We start from the raw sequence: 12,352 nt of genomic DNA, 5'->3' as shown, positions 1-12,352 counted from the left end.
GCAAGTTCCCAGGTAACGGTGCTGCACCCTTTGAGAATTACCGGTCTACTAAGCAATGAGGAGGACTCAATAGGGTTTTTTCAGCCTTTTTTTTTTTTTTTAAAGAAGATGATTTGGGAGGCAGTGTAACCGACAGACAGACTGGAGCTAGGCTGGTAGCTGGAAGAACACCAGTACATAACACACCAGAGGGGACATAGGTTAAAGAGAAGGCAGCGGGGGTGGGGAGACCCATCGGGTTGGAGAAGCGTTTGGGAAATGGTGTCAGGAAGACTTGGTCACCACTGGATGCAGAAGGCGAGAGAGGAAGGTGTCAAGGAAGATGACCACAACGTTCTCAAGGTATGCTGGCTCCAAACCAAATTCAATAGGACAGTGAGACAAGTGGGTTTGAAGGCAGGAATGATAGACGACTGGTTTAAGGAGGCGGTGGGACATCCAGGTACACAGACCCAACAGACAGTTAGTTATTAAGATAGCTTTATGCTTGGGGTTTTGAAAGAACAGTTTTTACTTATTTAGGAATAACCCAGGGTAGATAAGCCGTTTGCAAATGGGTGTCGTCAGAGCTCAGCCGGCGGGTCTGAGCTCATCTGTAAATCGGGGTGTGGTGTCTGGACCCCTGTGGGGGGCTGTGGCCCGGCCTCCACTGCCTGTCTCATCCACCCTCCTTCTGTATCACTTTGAAAGCCGGACAGACAGCGTGGAGATGACCGGGGAGAAGCAGATGAACATTCTGAGGCCCAGCGCAGAGCCTCGGCATCTGGCTTGAGGACACTCCTATCAAGGACAATTCAGGCTCCTTTGTAAAGGGAAAAGTCAAATGTTGGGGAGCTAAAATCTAAAGATTCTGGCAAGGAAGGACTTACTGTGTTCTATTTTGGGCCTAGGACCTTTACCAAGGTTAACGTGTCTCCTTGAAAGCCCCTTGGTCAATCAGGAAAATGAAAGATTCCTCTACTAGAAAAATCCCTGAAGGAGCCAACACCCTCCACGCGGGAGGCGCAGACAGGCCATGCCCCTCTGCCTGGAATGTTCTTCCTCTGTCCTCCACTCCCCTGGTCAGACTCACTCCTGCTCGGTCTTCAGATCTCAGTTTGTAATTTCCGTTTCCCTGGGGGGGACCTCTCCTGAAGCCTCCTCTTGAGTTCGTCACCCAGTCGTCCCCTCCGCCGCGTGTTCCCACAGCACCCAGAATTTCATCTCCTCCCACAGAACGCGACCGAAGTCACTCCTCTGGGTGTTTGTGTGATCCTTTGCTGGATTTGTTGCCCCATTTGGCTGTAGTCTCTGTAAGCAGAACGGGTTTTAGAACCATATCCCGAATGCTGGGCACCCCGCTCTCAGGAGGCCCTCAATCAGTATTTATAGCACAAACGAAAGAATGAGGCCTCTTACTAAACAACAGGAAGGGGGCGCCTGGGTGGCTCAGTGGATTAAGCCGCTGCCTTCGGCTCGGGTCATGATCTCAGGGTCCTGGGATCGAGCCCCGCGTCGGGCTCTCTGCTCCGCGGGGAGCCTGCTTCCTCCTCTCTCTGCCTACCTCTCTGCCTACTTGTGATCTCTCTCTCTCTGTCAAATAAATAAAAAAAAAAAAAATTAAACAACAGGAAGGATTTGGGTTCAACCTAAAGGAGAACGGATTAGTGTGGAAGACTGTACCACTCTTCAGTTATTTAGATGTCGATGAAGAGTTAGAGGAATATGTTTTGGAGGCAAAAAGTTCCAAAATCTGTAACATCCAATAGTCTACAATCCTAATGTCCTTCTCGGTCCTAGGCTTTGAGCCTCTGTTATTCCATTGGTAGAAATGTGGGGTAAGAACACGAGTTGGAAGGAAACAAATTTTTTTTTTTAAAGATTTTATTTATTTATTTATTTGACAGAGATCCCAAGTAGGCAGAGAGGCAGGCAGAGAGAGAGGAGGAAGCAGGCGTCCTGCTGAGCAGAGAGCCCAATGCGGGACTCCATCCCAGGACCCTGAGATCATGACCCGAGCCGAAGGCAGAGGCTTTAACCCACTGAGCCACCCAGGCACCCTGGAAGCAAACAGCTCTTAAACCTAAGTTAAGGGAAACACAACACAAGGCCGTGAAACAGGGCTGTGTTTACACCTCTTCAATAAAGCCTTTCATGTACCGGTGGAGCGGTCATTCAACCATTCAAGCGAGCACACCCTCGTTCCATAGACTTGCACAGAGACCCAGCTACGTGCCGGCTCTCCTCCTGGGCATTGACTAGTATAATGACAAACAAGGCGATGATGCCCATGCCCTCGTGGGACTTCCCGCCTGGAGTGGGCTACACGGCAAAAAGATAAAGGAAGAAGCCTCAGGCAGGCAGTGGTCACCGCTAAGAAGAAATCTGAAACAGACAAAGGATAGGAATGAGCAGGGAGCAGGCTGGGGCGGGGGGTGGTGCTGTTACCCGCTGGGTGTCCTCGTGACTGAAATGTTGTGAAGTTCAAGGCGGACACGGCGGTTCAGCTAAAGGAGGTCAAACGCACGGCGTGTACTCTGAGCCATTAATGACCGTAACTGAGGCACAGGGTCTGCTACCAAAAGTCAGGCTTCGGCAGTGGGAGGTGCAAACAGGGCCCGATGAATGAATCATCTCTGGGCAAAGCTGTTTACCGGAGACCTCAGGCACCCCTCTCTCCCTTCCGCATAGTTTGCTCTTCCCCAGAGCGTCTTCTCCAGCCTTCCCTCCCTCTGAGGGACTTTTTAGCCTGTCAAACCTGTTCCATTCCAGAGAAGCAAGACTCAGTCACTCCCTCCCGCCGTCAGGGAGGGCCCTCTGGTCCCCCTCCAGATGCTGAAAGCCCTGGGGTGAGGGAAACAGGTGGTGGGCAGGGCCACTCTCTCTGGTTCCTGGGAGCAGCTCCCCAACTGGGTCATTGGAGAAGTTTGCCCCACCCAAGGCTAGGTTTCTGGCTCGGGTGCCCAAGGGAACTTTCTTTTCACCTAAGTCATATGTCAAGAAAACTAAGCCTGTGGCCCTGTCACGGTGACTTCTCTTGAGACCATAGTGGAGTGGGTTCTATTCTGCAGCCCTTGGTTTTCCTTCCTGAAAAATGGGTACAAAATCATTTGTCCTGGGGTGCCTGGGTGGCTCAGTGGGTTAAAGCCTCCGCCTTCAGCTCAGGTCATGATCCCAGGGTCCTGGGATCCAGTCGCCGCATCAGGTTCTCTGCTCAGCAGGGAGCCTGCTTCCCCCTCTCTCTCTGACTGCCTCTCTGCCTACTTGTGATTCCTCTCTCTCTCTCTCTCTGTTAAATAAATAAATAAAACATTTCTCCTTCAGTTACAAAGTATCATGGGCGCTCTACCAGCCTACCCTAAAAATGAGTGGCTGGGATAAAAGATTTGAGACTGCACAAAGGAGAGGCAGGCAGGGTGGCCTCTGAGAAGCTCCAGAAAGGCCACCAGGACTACTTCCCACCCCGACCTACGAAGCCAGCTGGACTCCAGAGAGTCCAGGCAAACCAGGCAAGGTCACACAGCTAATAGGCAGGGCAGAGCTAGGATGAGAACGGGATCTTCTGTCCAGAAACCCTCCACACTGCCTTTTTCTTGACCGAGCTACAGGGTGAGGAACAGGAGCCATCTAGATATTTCTACTAGGCCCACAGAAGTGCTTTCACAAGGACCTTGCAGATGTCAGCCTAGCATCTGACCTGCCAGCAAATGAGTTACTGTTTCCAGGGACTTCCCAGAGACGGGATTTTTCCAGCAAGAATCTTCCTTCTGTGGCTCTCAGACCCTCCAGACACTGCCCCTCAGGTTTGTGGTGTGATGTGGGGACCCAAGTCCAGCTGACCTACACTTGACCCCTGTCCTGGCCACTCATAATCACAGATCTTGGGCAAGTTCCCTGATTTCATTCAGTCTCTTTAAATGGAGACGATGTAAGAGCTGCCTCTCCGGAGAGAGTGAAGGTGTCTACAGCTGGAACAGGCAGTGGGGGCCCGTGGAGGGCTGTAGGCTGGGGTAGGGTCCCAGGGGCCTCACTGGACCCTCTCTCAGAGTGTTGGAGCCCAGAGGAAAGGCAGCGGGTGCTCGCCTGGGGGACCTGCACAGAGGCATGCACTCTCATGCCGCCCACTGCCACCCTCTCTTCTTGTCCTTGCCCGGATCCCTCGTGCTAGAGCTCAGCCAATTCCAGGGCTTCTGATGTTTTAGTCCAGACCAATTGGAAAGCTTCCTGAGGTCTTCCTGAAAGTACCCATAGGTTCCGAAAGCCCAGTACCATTGGGTGGGAAGGTGGCCATAGAGCAGAGGATTCTTGATTTCTCCCAATTTCTTTTGCAGCATCTACCTCCTGTCTTTTCGTGTTCTAGCTGACATTGGCTCCAGCGGGACTCAGGTCCTGCCGCTTCTGCCAGGTGCCACATCGCTCCTCCTGGTCCTTTCTGCTTAGCAAGAGGTGGGAGAGACACTGACAGGCAAGAGCTCGTGCATGCATCAGGAACGACAGATGTGAACCCGACCACACCGGTCCCCCCTCAAGACCGCCGAAGAGGCAGGAGTCTCTAGGTCACATCCGTGCCGTCTTCTCTCAGCACCGGCTCTGTGTCAGGATCCCGCCCAAGGCCGCAGCCCGTTGTCCTGGAGACAGGGACACAGATAGCAATGCCCTCAGTGTTTCAATAGTTTCATGATAGATTATCATTAGAGCAAAGATAAGGGTTTTTTTTGCCGCAGGCCCACCAACAGGTTTGTGCTGTTGGAATGCAGGGAGTGAGGATGGCAAGGGCCACACCACGGAAGCCAACTATCCAATGTTAAGGAACTTGGACCAGTCCTGCTGACAATGGGGGAGTCTGCGTCCTGTGGGAGCTAAGCAGAAGAATAGCCTTCAACAGAGAGGTCACCATGGATCCAAGAGTCTCATCTGTCAAGAAGGGCCCTGAGCTTCGTCTCTCCATCCTCTGGGGCTCTGTACCCCCTGGACCACCTGCTCCAGCTGCTTCCCTGGATCTGAGCAGACCCAGGCCTGCCTGGAGTGGGAGGAGCCCGGGTGGCAGCACAGTAGCTGTTTGGTGGGTCCCGTGCACATCTCAGGCCAGGCTGGGCTATTACATCCTCTCTGGGGGAAGGACATGCTCAACATCAGGTGAAAGGGAAAGCACTGGGAGGCCTCCTGGTGGGTTGAAACCAGGTTTGGAGAAAGGAGCTGTGGGACTCAGCAAGGGCCACTTCGTCCCTCATGCCATCTTCTGGTTCTGACCCCTCCCTCGGCATCCCCCTTTGCATTCCTTGGTCCCCTTGGCCTGGTGGAAGGACCGGCTCTGGTTCCTGCCTTTTCTGGTCTGCTGCAGCTGGAAGGCCAGATGCTGGGTCTCGGTCCCGAGACGATCGCACTGTCTACCTGGCTTCCTCTCCGTCTTATCCTGTCATGCTTCCTCCTGAACTTCTGACATGGACCCTGCTTCATGTCAGCCTGACAGTCCACCCAGAGGAGTCGGTCTCCTCGGCATGCATCTTGGAGCCTTGCTTTGCCTCTGAAGCCCACAGGCCCTGTTCCAGGCTAGCGACCCACACTTCCCTTCTCCACCCACGGGCAGCAAGGCTGCAATTCTTTAAGAGGTAGGAAGACAGAGAGCACAGTTCTGGTGGTCTTCAGAGCACGGGGCTCCTGGCGGCCCCCTGGAGCCCTTTGCGTGGTGTGTCCACTGCAGCCGATCAGAAGCAGCAGGTCTCACCTCCTTCCTGCAGGAGCCCCGCAGTCATGCTGGCTTTTCCTCCCTCCTTGTAAAGGAACTGAAGGAGATTATTCCCAGACATGAATGTCACTTTCATCAGGCCCCACCCAAATGCTTCCAGGAGATTTCCGATTACTAGAGTCCAAGCTTCCTGGCTGGGCACGGGGGTCACTGACAATGTAGTGCAGTCTCTTTTCTGACCTTTTCTCTCTCTCACACAGACCCCGAGATCAGCCTCCATGATTGTCGCCGTATTTCCCAGACCTGCCAGGTGCATACACAGCCTTGGCATAGCCACTCCCCCCTTCCCAACCTCCCCAGATCCTTCCCTAACCAAAACCTTCATCAGGCACAGTGGTCCCAGCCCCCAGCCTGCTCTAACTTGAAAGCGATGCCAGAAAAGGAGAGGGATTGTGGGTATGAAGTCCTGACTCTTGAACTTAGGACTCCCTGCCCTGTGACAGATGAGGCTGCTGAGTGCCAGGAGGGTCAGTGCCTTGCCCGCAGGTGCAGTTGGAGTGCTGGCATTTGGTCTTGCACCCTCCGTCTCCAGAGCTCAGGACTCAAATGGAGAAGGGAGAGAGTTCCAGAGTACACATGCAGTGCTCCCACATGTCTTGCAGACCCTGGTCCCCCTTTGCGGGCTCATCCTCCACTTTTTCTGAAGGGAAAACTCTAGCCAGCCATCAGCACTAATCTGGCCATCACCAGAAGCTGCTGCAATTTCCCTCCCTGGGACTGGGGATAGAATCTGCAGGGCCGGATGCTCAAGGCAAACACAGATAAATAACTTCAAAGCGGTGACAGGGAAATATGAACCCCGAGCACAGAGCCCCTCTACAGGCAGGGTCCTGGGGGACTGCCCGGGGGGTGCCCCTGTGAGACCAATCTACTCCTGCTCTGGGCTCCAGACACTGGGTGCTTGCTTCCCTCCCAGCACTCACCTCCCCTGGGGACCGGGCAAGCTGGACCCATGGCTGTTGTCACTGGAGCCCCAGTGTGAGTGGTGCCCACATGTAGTAGGTCCTCAACAAACATTATTGAATTGGAAAGACTTCTTGTATGCAAGGGATTATGAACTTCAGAAACAAAGAGATACCCATAGGTCCAGCTTTCCTGGTGCTGGAAACTTGAAAAAAAAAAAAAACCTGACATCCTCTTCAAAAACACGGGACAAAGGACTGAGTATGATTATAGGCGTAATCGTGCATACCTCCCCCGCCCCTCAAATTCAAGTGTTGAAGTGCTATCCCCAGTACCTCAGAATGTGACTGTACTTAGAGGGAGGGTCTGTAAAGAGGTAATGAAGTTGAAAGGAAGTCATTAGGTTGGGCCCTAATCCCATCTGACAGATGTCCTTAGAAGAAGAAGAGGTTAGGACACACACACGGAAGACCGACTACGTGAAGACACAGGAACAAGACCACCATCTACGAGCCAACAGATTCTTCCCTCATAGCCCTCAGAAGAAACCAACCCTACTGACACCTTGATCTTGGACTTCCCGAACTTTGAGACGATCCATTCCCATGGTGAAAGCCCCTGTCTGCTATGGCAGCCCCAACAAACCCATACAGGTACTTAAAGAAGAAAAATAAAACACAACAAATTATAAATGTCAAAGGAGACAGGTCCTATTAAAACATCAGAAAATGTGAAAAGACTAATATTAATTAATTTCATTAATTGCCAGGCTTATGCCTATGATACTTTCTTTCCCATATTTTTTTGTCTGCTTATTCCTCACACCTGACAATAGTTTCATCATGTTTTCTCTATAGAGAGAAGAGAAAGAGACCTTTAGCTTTTCTTTTCACATGGGTGATCGTGTTGTGCTTTTTGCAATACTGATATTTGGGCAAAGTTTCTTCCGGGCTCACAACTTACCCTTGGTAATATCATGTGCATTTTCAGAATGGTCACTAAATTTAGGAAAACCTCTTTTTAAAGTTCTTTCACATATCAGCTGAAAAATGTCAGGACATTTCCTTTTTTTTCTTTTTTTTTAAGGCCGTGATTGATCTCACCTACTCTCTGAATTGCCGACATTCATCATCGCTCCCACTGTGGGGTTATGTTACGTATTTGTCAATGATGGCAGTTTTTGTTGCATCAGCAAAAGAAAAGAAATCTTTTTTCCATGTGAACATATAATTCATTTCTTTCCTTTAACTGGATTATGTAACAAGCCAAGACCTACTCATTACTTCGATTGGAAATGTATCATTTCTATTGAAATGTATGTCTTTCCCTTAATGAATTAAGACATTAGTGTGATCTGAGATTTTTTTTAAAATCTTTTTTTTAAATTTTATTTATTTATTTGGCAGACAGAGATCACAAGCAGGCAGAGAGGTAGGGAGAGAGAGGAAGGGAAGCAGGCTCCCCGCTGAGCAGAGAGCCCGATGCGGGGCTCGATCCCAAGACCCCAGGATCATGACCTGAGCCGAAGGCAGAGGCTTTAACCCACTGAGCCACCCAGGTGCCCCTGATCTGAGATTTTTCTTGTTACAATTTGTTTCTTGATGTCCGAATAATCTTAATCTTAGTACCACAAGATTTTAAAAATCATGTCACATATGAAGACATTGTAAGGGCGCCTCCCAGCCTTTGGAAGGGGCTGGAGCCAATGAGGGAAACCGAAATTTCATAATTTCCTGGTAAATCAGCCCTGGTCAAGGTTGAAGGCTGGGGCTCGGACAAACTGAACTACACATACGTCCAGCGCCCCACCCCACCCCCACCCCCACCAGTCACCACCTCTTGCCCCAGCGACACCCGTGTCCAGACCTGCAGTCCCAGGCTGCGGTGAACTTCTGTGCAGTTGGGAGGAAATGATGCACATTTTCTGTGTTTACATATAGAAAGAGAAACAGTTCCCTGAACCCAAAATGAAGGTGACTCGGAGGGCATTGTCTACTCCATTCATCTGGTCAACCCAAATAAGATTTTCTCTGGTTTCTTGTGTAAGGTTTTCCTGTTTGTCTTTTTCAGCAGCACGAAAGGGTTTGGTTTTTGTTATCCATCCCACAGAGAACCTCTGCATTCCCCCCGGGTGAGGGACTTGGGGGAGGTGGGTGAGAGAGGGGTCCCACCGGTCCCCTAGGGTCTCCCCTCTCTCTGTGGCCCTTGAGGGGGTTAACAGTGCGGGCTCCCAAGCCAGACAGCTGCAGCTCTGACCCGAACTCCATCCTATACTCGCTGTGCAACAGGGGCAAATGAGCCCTTTGGGTCCTTCCTTTCCTCATCTGGAACATGGAAGGAAGGGAACCGAAGAACACAGGATAGTTGTCACAGTGAGAAGGTCGTGAGTTATTGCTGTGGGTATGGCACTTAGTACAGGACCGGGCGCTTCACAGGTGCCCACCACAGGGTAGCTGATGTTTTTTATTAAAGGTGTGATTGGGAGAATCACAGGAAACGGAGAGTGGGGAGCAACCACGTCCTTGCTCCAGAGGCTCTACCTGTCCCCTTCCCTCAGGCCTCATTTGGAAGCTGCACCCTCTACTCCTCTGCCTTGGGGAACAGCCACTTGTTTTGTCCCCATTTCCTATTGGACAGAGCGCACAAGGAGGTATACCCAGCCGGCAAAATTCCAGATCCGCCCAGGCTCTAGTCTCCAGTCTGTCCCTGCTTAGAAAGAGCCCACTGTGAAACCTGACCCACTGTGTGCCAAACATCAACCACTCTAAAGGCAGTTCCCACTGCTTCTTCCAGGAAGTCTTTCTGGGTTTCACTCTCCTTCCTTGGATTCTGCTCATAACCTGTATCTGCTCTAACTCTGGGCTCAGCTTGTTCAAGAGCCATCCCTACTGGTGTATATAGTGTTTCTGAAACTGGTCATTACAGTAAAATACCTGAAAGCAGAGTCATAGCCTTACACAGCCAAGGTATGTGTTTTCCCCAGGGACCTTAAAGAAATTGTAACGTTGTGAGTACACCTCACCTTGTTTTGAGCATTTTTTGCAATAGGCCCCATCGTTTGAACGCGTTCGTTAATTTATTTCCTTTACAATCCAACATTCATAACGAAATGCCAATATGAATGAAATGTCAAATGTCTTAGGGACCAGACCCCAGCCAAGCCAAGGAAACAGACAATAAAAAGGACACTTAATAAATAAGTCAGTCTGTGAGATGGCGATTAAGTGCCAGGGGGAGCGGGGGTGGGGGACTGCGGGGGTGGGGGGAAGGGGGGATAGAAAGCAGAACAGAGTAAAGACGTCCCAGAAGGCAGGGGAGGGTAGACAGGAGAGTCAGGAAGCCTCACTGAAATACTGAGCTCTGAGCAAGGACTTGGAAGGTTGGCGAGTGAGAGCACTGTGCAAGCCCGGGGGAAGAGCATTCTGGGTAGAGGGCCTACAGCGGGCCTGCGTCGGGCACCCACTGGAACCCCAAGTCCATCAGCTTCATTCTAGTGAGCGCCTGCTTGTGGCTTCTTTGCTCTTCCTGGAGCATTCCTAATGACGCGTATCTAAGTCGCATTATATTCTGCATATGAGACCTAACCCCCTAGCTCTGCTCTCCATGGCTCTGTTTTTATAAAGCAGGAAGGACAAAATTAAATTAACGTAACAGAACGGCACAAACTCAGAGCCTGAGGCAGAGGGTGCTGGCCGATGGGGAGCGGTGGGCTGGCAGGCTGCGCCCCCACGTGGAAGCTTGCAGGGCTCGGCCCCTCCGCGTGGAAGTTCCAATCGGGCACTCGGAGGCAGGACCCGAGGGATCAGCGCGCAGGGTCCAAATGTGCATGCGGAGCACTAGAGAAACTGATGAACGTCAAGGACCTCTTGCTCCACTAAAGAGCGCAGGACAGAGGCGGGGAGTGGGGGAGGGGTGTGCGACGCTGGTGGAATGTAGGCCACACCCACTCTCCTCTCCCCTCTCCCAGCCAGGGAGGGCTTTCCAGTCCTTGAACCAGAGAGCAGACAGTCTCCCCGAGGCAGCTGTGTGCGTGGGGCGGGGTGGTAGTGTTCTGGGTCAGGGTGTGGTGCCAAAGAGGGTGTCCTACTGGACGGCCCAGGCTGCAAATGTGTGCTTGGTCCTTCTTGGCAAAGGTCCTTCTGTTTACTGGCTCTGCGTGTCCTTCTCCTCCACCAGTGTGCTCTGCGCCAGGACCTTCTGGGGCACCCATGCTACAGCAGTTCCCAGAGGCTTAAGGACAGGCTGTGGGACATGTGGCCGTCTGGGCTGGCGAGCCTGGGAATCGGGGAGGGGGTGTCTGTGCAGGGAATCTGGCCCACCCCAGTCATAAATGCCATCCTCTTCGGGACACGCAGGAGTATTTTATTGTTTCATTGAAAACTGAGCCCCTGGCGCAGCTGTTCTGCCCAGGAATTCCAGGGGGCAGGGATGGTGCGGGAAGTGGGGAGAGGGCCGGCTTGTCAAGCACATGAGATCTTGTTACTGGGGTTGGGGGAAATTGGATGCGGTTCCAGGGCTCAAATCTTTCTTGCCCTACACACCAGGGCGCTGGCTCCACTGAAGGCGATCAAGGCACGGAGACCGTGTGTTTATGCCCCCGTCGGGCGAACAAATGGTTTCTGAGCCAATGCTGACAGCCTGTTTTCAACTAGGAAAAAGCTTAAAGGAAAAACAAAAACAACTCTTTGTTTGAAGGGCAAAACCTGCTCGGTGTTAGAGGCCGCAGGTTAGTCTAAGCTGCAGACAGGACCCTCCCTTCTGCTCATGGGGGTCTTGAGCTAACTGCTCTGTCCACCCCGAATGCTCCTTCCTCACGTTTCCACTGGCCATCTCCTTCTTGTCTTTCAGGTGGAAATTTTAACAGTCGCCTCCTTCCCGGCGCTCTGTCTCTGTCCTGCCATATCCTGTCCTGGAGTTCGCTCTCCGTCTGGTGTTTTTGTGCTCATGAGAATGCAAGCACCTCGAGAACGGGGACTGTCTCTTCTTTCTGCTGCGGCATTATCAGCACTGGTGAGGCTACCCAGCACATAGCAGGCATTCAATAAACATATTTTAATATGCTAGGTGTGTATTTAAGAGGCACCTGGGTGGCTCAGTCGGTAAAGCATCCGACTCCTGCTTTCAGCTCAGATCATGATCTCAGGGTTGTGGGATCGAGGGATGACCTGCTCTTTGAGATCTGATGCCCTTTTTGTTCCTGCCAGGCTGCTCAGAGGCACTGGATGGTCTCCAGACACTGAGACCTCAATTTTCTCTCCCTTTGTCCATCACATCCCTATCCTATAAGGCCCTGAAATCTTTTTCTTAACTCTTCCAAATGCTTTCATACAAACTCCCTCCCTCGCTTTGGAATAGGCTGTCATTTTATCTTATAAAAGTAAAAAGATAAATAAATAAATAAAAATGACAACCAAAAAAACCACTTTCTCTCCATATTCATCTGGATTCTCCTGGAACCAGAAATAGCTGTGTGACTTTGATCAAACCACTTCCCTCTCTGGGCTTCAGTTTTCTATAAGGGAAGGAGAAGTCAGAAAGGGGTGAGCTTCTGATGTCCAGTCCAAGATAACGTTCACAAAGGTCACTGCTCCTTTGATGAAAAGCCTTACAACCTAGCATCTCTGGGAATTATAGGAAACAGAGGACCTCCTTCCTGGTGCCCCAGGCATCCACCTCCCACCCCCTGGGGCTGTCCTTCCTTTGGAATATGCCACATGATACATC

The sequence above is a fragment of the Meles meles genome, chromosome 7 (genome assembly GCF_922984935.1).
Source record: "Meles meles chromosome 7, mMelMel3.1 paternal haplotype, whole genome shotgun sequence".
Classification (NCBI taxonomy): domain Eukaryota; kingdom Metazoa; phylum Chordata; class Mammalia; order Carnivora; family Mustelidae; genus Meles; species Meles meles.
Note: the sequence above shows the minus strand (reverse complement) of the source record.